This window comes from Pelodiscus sinensis, chromosome 3, assembly GCF_052426305.1.
Source record: "Pelodiscus sinensis isolate ZL-2025 chromosome 3, ASM5242630v1, whole genome shotgun sequence".
NCBI classification, from domain to species: domain Eukaryota; kingdom Metazoa; phylum Chordata; order Testudines; family Trionychidae; genus Pelodiscus; species Pelodiscus sinensis.
In genome coordinates this window covers 198529224-198536285 of record NC_143054.1, presented here as the reverse complement: position 1 = coordinate 198536285, position 7062 = coordinate 198529224, and positions in this window count along the sequence as shown.

Below are 7062 nucleotides of genomic sequence, written 5' to 3'. Positions count from 1 at the left end.
TCCTTCCACATCGATTCCAGATATGCGAATTTTGGCTACCTGGCAGAGTCAATTGCTAAATGGATAGCAAAGCCCTAATTCGTTCCCACTCGACTACCTCGGGCCTTCTTTCATTACACTCTAAGCATCACAAAGCCCAGCTGTGTGCAAAGCCCTTTTGTTGTGTCCTTGTGTAAAGACCATCAGGGACTGTGTGAGCCTGGCACCCATAGGGAAAAAACCACATCAGATCCCTCTCTATGGTCAGTACTAAATACGTTATTTAGTGATGCCCACGCTATGGTACCCTGTAGCAGAGTTTTGCATCAGAAGGCAACACTGCATACATTTTGAGCAACTGAAAAATGAACGCTGTGCTTTAAAACATCCTGATGCCTTTTGGGAACTCTTACCTAAAGTGCTGGGCTCCTTCGATAATTTTGCAATCGAGTTTCATTTGGAATCTTTGCAGGAGTGATAAAGTATGTATTCAGGTGAGGCGAAATTCACGTAATAGCTTGCCGTTTCAAAAAAAAAAAAGAACCAACCTACTTTTACAGCACACATCGTCCGATCTTAAAATAATGTGCTTTTAAGTATCGTTGGAAGCAGTCACTAAAACCATGGGAGGCATTATTTTTATTAGAATTTCGATAAAAAGATTTAATGTTTTTTAGTCCAGGAGACCAGTGGAGGTTAAACTCACCATCTGAAGTTAGTTTGTGTTTTTCATATGCCATTTTTTACAGATCTGCTCATTTAGGGAGGCGGAGGGGGGAGGGAAGCAGAGGTCATCAGAGCCCACTCAATAAAATATTTGGTTTGACTTCATTTGGTTTAAAGACGTGGTCTGTAAAGAAACAGGAGCCGCACTGTGTTATAACCTCTTCTGGGCTTTAAAAGGTTGTTTTCCCCCTAGATATAAAGTTCAGCTCACGGAGCGAGCGCGCGCTCGAAGACCGTCCTTCAGAAGTGGTTTTGCTTGCCTGGGCTCCAATAGTATTTTATAAAGTTGTCAGCCACAGACTGCCTTATTACAGCAAAGATGAAATGATGGTTACTGGAATTCCTTTCATCCATAAATTACGCTGGCCGTCGACGTTTCTGCATTCATTAGGAGGAAGAATAAGGAGCAGCCAAGCTGTTTTCATGGAGGCTTTTATAGGCTTCTTGATGAACTGGGGCTGAAGGGGTAAAATACTAGCAAGCAGGCCAAGGCCTAAGTTCGAGGTTTTGAACTCAGCTATTCCGCCTCTCCAGCCAAGAAACTCGCCGTCGGAGGAGAGTGCATGCTGATTTATGGGCTAGACACCTCAGTCATCGCAGACCTGATTAAAACCCTCAGGCAGGCCGCTGCCGAGGACTCCAAGGCCAAATCATCAGAGGGTGTAAACCTGGCCCTGTTCTGACTTAGGAGAGCAAGTGCGATTTGCGCCCGCTGGCTTGGGGCCAGCGTTTCGACGTGAACACGGCACCGACCGGAGTGCAAGGTTCACATCAAGGCTTTGGCGGCACCGGGGGTTGGGCGTCTTTGGAAACCCGACAGTAACTGACTCGCTCGCTTTACGCCGTCTCCTTTCCGTCTTCTCCACGTGTCACGCGGCTGCGAGTGAAGACCGAGTGATCCTGCAAAGAAACAAACCGAGACATCCCACGGGAGTAGGGCAAATCCTCTGTCCCCTGCCAGCGCTCGTCAGTTACATCCCCGGCATGGATGACCCAGGTCTGACAGTGCAAATGTGAACCACTGGGGAGCGTTGTCACAGGCCTCCCTGGTTTCCTACTGCCTCTGTTCTGAGTTTGTCCCAGCCTCAGCTAGAGAGGGCTGGCTCACAGTATCGGCTCTGGAGATCCCTCGTTTGCTCCTCCATGTGCCAGCCACAAGGACGCGCACACGGTGCTGGAAGTCTGGGTGCTGAGGGGGGCAGCTGCACCCCCTGGCCTGAAGTGGTATCCTAGCTACAGCCCTGGTGCAAATTCATGCCTTGTAAATTTCACGCCGCTTTCCTTGGACATCTCTGCTATTCTTCAAGAGTCCGCTCTCTCCAGCATTGGGCGTTTCTGGAGAAGTCACTTCCATTGCTTAATTTGTACGGGTGCCTCCCTGTGGATCGAGATTTGCAGTGGCGAAGAGCATGCCAAAGCACTGTATGACCCACATTTCCGTGACATCATCCTTCTTGGTTCCAGGGACACTGGAGCTGTGTCTACACTGGGCCCCTTATTCCGGAAAAGCAGCCGCTTTTCTGGAATAAGCTGCGAGGTGTCTACACTGGCCCTTGAATTTCCGGAAAAGCAACGATGCTCGACTGTACAAAATCAGCCACTATTCCGGAAAAACTATTCTGCTCCCGCTCAGGCATAAGTCCTTATTCTGTTCCGGAAAAGGGCCAGTGTAGACAGCCCAGTAGTCTTTTCCGGAAAAAAGCCCCGATCGCAAAATGGCGATCGGGGCTCTTTTCCGGAAAAGCGCGTCTACATTCGCCACAGACGCTTTTCCGGAAAAGGGCTTTTCCGGAAAAGCAGCCTGCCAATGTAGATGCTCCTTTTCCGGAAAAACTGAAAACGGAATAGTGTTCCGTTTTAAGCAGTTCTGGAAATTCATGCCAGTGTAGACAAAGCCTGGGAGAATGCCATGTTTTGATCTAGGTTCTAATTCAGAACAAAAGGCGTGTGATGGTGGTTAAAATCGCAATTTAATGAAAGAAGGTCTAAGGTAGTCGAGAGAGAAAGAATTATAGAATCATAGAACACTAGACCTGGAAGGGACCTCGAGAGGTCATCAGGTCCAGTCCACTGCCCTCACGGCAGGACCAAGCACCGTCTAGATCATCCCTGACAGGTGTCTGTTATAAGATGAAGGCCCATGCAGCGCAGGCCTGGTCTGAGGCCTGAGGCCTAGCTAACAACGGACAAAACATGGCTAACATAAAGCAAAGCTAAGTTGTGAGCAAGAGGTAGGCCCTTGCTGACAGAACTTGCCACAAACTGGGCTGAGAGTGTAAAACTCAAATTGGTAATAGGCTCAGGTACAGAACAATAATTGGTACCACCAGCTCATTAGGAAATTCTTTGGTACCCACTGCTCTCAGAAACAGACCCAGGTTCAGGAAATGGTCTAAAATGACATCATGATGGTATAGGGATGATCTAATCAAACCACAAGGGTGATGGGGGGTAACCTGACAATGTCTGAGAGTGGTAACCTGACAACATCAGTAGTGAGGTGTGATTTGTTTGTACCTGTATATAAAGTGGTGTCTTGGAGGGACAGTCTTTATATGACCTGGGAGCAGTGGAAATTTCCCACTGATTGAGTCAGTCCATTGTGGCAAGTACATGTGCGTAGTGGTTCAACAGAGTCTACTGACAACTGAGGCTGTACTTCGCTTAACAATAAACCTGGCCAGGTGCCTTCGATCCTTATCTGGTTTGTAGACTTTGGGGGCCCTCTCGGGGTCTGCTGTGGTCCCACATCACTGAACATACACACAAGCAGCCTCCTGGTTATCATCATCGACCGAGCCAGAGACCTGTGAGGACACCCCGGCAGTAAATCCACCTAACTACACTCTTAAATATCTCCAGTGATGGAGATTCCACCACCTCCCTAGGCAATTCATTCCGGTGTTTAACCACCCTGACAATTATGCACCAGATTATGCTATACCTGGCTTGCACCATAACGAAGATTGGTAACCAAATATCCCAGCTCGTTCTGGATCTGAAAAAATCTGGGCTGTGTTTGTTGTAGCTGAACTTTGAGGCCTCCCATAAATTCTACGGTGAGAAACGGAGACATACTCCCCTTCCCAAAAGATTTCCAGTGCTCTTCCATTGCGTGCCACTGAGCCTTGTGGTTAGCTTGTTCCACAGCGTGTTATGACATTGCATAATTCTTTGTTGATGTAGAGAAATGTGAGCAGGAGCCCGTCTGGGCTTACAAGCCTACCGAAAGGTAGAAGTGAAACAATTAATATAAATACCTCCATCTATATAAAAGAACAGGACTGTGTAGCACTTTAAAGACTAACAAGATGGTTTAATAGGTGATGAGCTTTCGTGGGCCAGACCCACTTCCTCAGATCAAATAGTGGAGGAAAATTGTCACAACCATATATATCAAAGGATACAATTTAAAAAAACGAACACATATGAAAAGGACAAATCAAATTTCAGAACAGAAGGGGGTTGGGGGGGGAAGGGACGGAGGTAAATGTCTGTGAGCTAATGATATTAGAGGTGATAATTGGGGAAGCTGTCTTTGTAATGGGTAAGATAATTAGCGTCTTTATTCAAATTTGCGTGTAAAGTGTCGAATTTAAGCATGAATGACAGTTCAGAGGATTCTCTTTGAAGTGAAGTCTTAAAAGGTCTTTGAAGCAGGATGCAGGTAATCAAGTTGTTGAGACAATGTCCTTTCTGGTTGAGGTGGCAAGAAACTGTTTTTTCTTTTTTTGTTTCAGCTGCACCAGACTAACACGGCTACATTTCTACCTCCATCTATACCAGTGTTTCTTAAAGTGTGTTCTGCGGCAAACTGCAGTAGGAGGTGTGCCGTGGAGAGAACAGAATTCAAAATGGCCCCCCTTAAAGGGTGGGTTTTTGGGGTTTTTTTGGTTAACAACAAATTTTCCCTGGGGAATGGCTGCCCTTAAAGGGGACATCTTTTTTTTTTTTTTTTTTTTGGCTCAACAAAAAAATCTTTGCTGCTCCCCATAAAAAAACATTTGTTTGGTGTTCCTCAGTCTTAAAAAGTTTAAGAAACACTGGTCTATAGACACATGCTGAAGTACAGAATCATAGGGTTGGAAGAGATCTCAGGAGGTCATCGAGTCCAGTCCCCTGCCCAAAGCAGGACCAATCCCAGCCAATCCCAAATATGTCATGGAATGAATCATCATTTCTGTCTCTCTCCCATTTTCACCTGCTCATGTGGTCTATGCCAGGAGTTTTCAAGCTGTGATCCAGGACTGAGCTGTGGAATGTTGGGCCGAGGGATGTTAAGTATCGGTTAATTGAATAGTCGAGTAACCTCATGAATTCTTATTGGTTAGTCGACTATTCTATAGTCCTCAGGGGCGGGGCCAGCAGCAGTGCGGGGTGCCAGGTGGGAGCTAGTCCATGAGAGGAGCCAGTTTAAAAACCAGTCCTCTTGCAGACCGGATGCTTGTTGTCCTGTGCTGCTGTGGGGTAGTAGCACGGGGTAGCAGCAGCCCTGGTCTGGTGAAGGGGTCTGAGCTCCCGGATCCAGCATGAACCGGAACTGGACCGGGCTGCCTGCCTGCCTGGCTCCTAATACACTTAAAATGCAGAGCCATAGCAGGGGCAGGTTCCAGACCCGGCGTGAGCCAGAACTGAGCCAGGCTGCTGGCCAGCCTGCTAAAAATTTCCTGGCATGGGGGCGGGGAGGGGGAAATGCGTATAGTCGATCGCATTAACCGATACGTTTTTGCTTAACGGTTAATCGGTTAACCGACTACACGATTACATCTCTAGTCGGGCGCTGGGGCTCGTGGCTACAGGGGATCAGGTGGGCAGTGGGAGGGCTAAGGCAGCTCCCTGCGTGGCCTGGCATTTCAGATGGTTCTGTGCTCCAGAAGTGGCTGGCAACAGGCCCAGCTCCTAGGTGGGAGGAGAATGTATCGGTTTCCATGCACTGCCCCGCCCTGAGCACTAGCTCCGTACTCTCATTGGCTGGGAACCTGCTGCTGGCTGCTTCCGGGGCGCAGCATGATCGGTGATGCCAGGAGAGCCCCCTTCTGCCCCGCGGCCCAGTAGCTGCTCGAGGGAAGCCCCTCCTGCCCCAGCCCTGACCCCCCCCCAAAAGCTGGCGCCCCCTCCCACAACCCAAAGCTCTCCTCCTCAGCCGCATCCCGGAGCCCACCCTCCACTCACATGCTGTTGGGTGGTGGCATCAACAACCCTCTTCAGCTGGGTCATGAGGAAACAAGTTTGAAAACCCCTGGTCTATGCGATGCTGCTGCATTGTTGCCACCTTAATGCATGGTACATTGACCCAGTGTTAAGAGGAAGAACAATCCCGTGATTAAACAAGGCCCCAGCGCTGTGGGAGAGCCAGGGTCAGCCCGCACTTTGCTACAGATATTTTGAGTGATGCTGGACAGTCATTTAGCCTCTCTGTGCCTCAGTTTCTCCTCTGTAAAATGGAGCTAACAGCACTGTTGGCCCCCAGAGAAAGACAGGGAGATGTTCAGTGACTCCAGTGATGGGGCCATACAAAGTGTGGGTCTGAGGCATGACCAAACACTCGTACTTACTCAAGGAACTTTCATTTGCTGAGGTTGTACTCTAGTTGCTCGCTCAGTTGATGTGTTCATTTTCTAACTGATCCCTTAGTTCCTGCAATTATTTCCCAATGAACCTAAAGAAAGCCGAAATCCTTTAGCCAAGTGTTGGGGATGCGTGTGTCTATTCCATTTTTAAGGACACAGCTCTCCTTTTAAGTCCACGGAGTAGTCTTGCTCCCTTGGACGTAGGATGCTGTAACAGCACCTCCGGGACGTGTGAGGGCACCCAAATGAGAACTGCGCCCCATTTCTATAGGGCAGTCTATACATGCTTTAATATGTTGCTATGGCTGTGAGACATGGACAACATATCCCCACCACTTTTGGAAACTTGATCCGTTCCATATGTGCTCTCTTTGGTCTGTTTGCAGGTCAAACGGTGGGATAAGATTCCCCAGGATCAAACTCCTTAATCATTGTCGGATGTCTGGCTTTGAAAGCCCACTCATAAACACTCAGCTACCTGGCTCTGGTTCTCTCGCTCGTCTACCCAAGGCCATTTTTTATGGTCAGCAAAATCAAGACACCCGCTGGCACAGAGGCCAGTGCCAATGACATAAAGACACACAGCAGTCAAACTTGAAAACATGCCAGGTGAGCCCCAACTAGTGGTAAGCAACAGCTCATGACGGAAGAAGTTGACAGCCGATTTATTATATCGCCATTAACTGCTTTGAAGGAAGATGCATTAATGCCTTTGAAGAGCGCAAAGCAAGAACATGACAACCTGAGAGGATAATGGACAACCTCACTCGTCCCACCTGTAAACCAT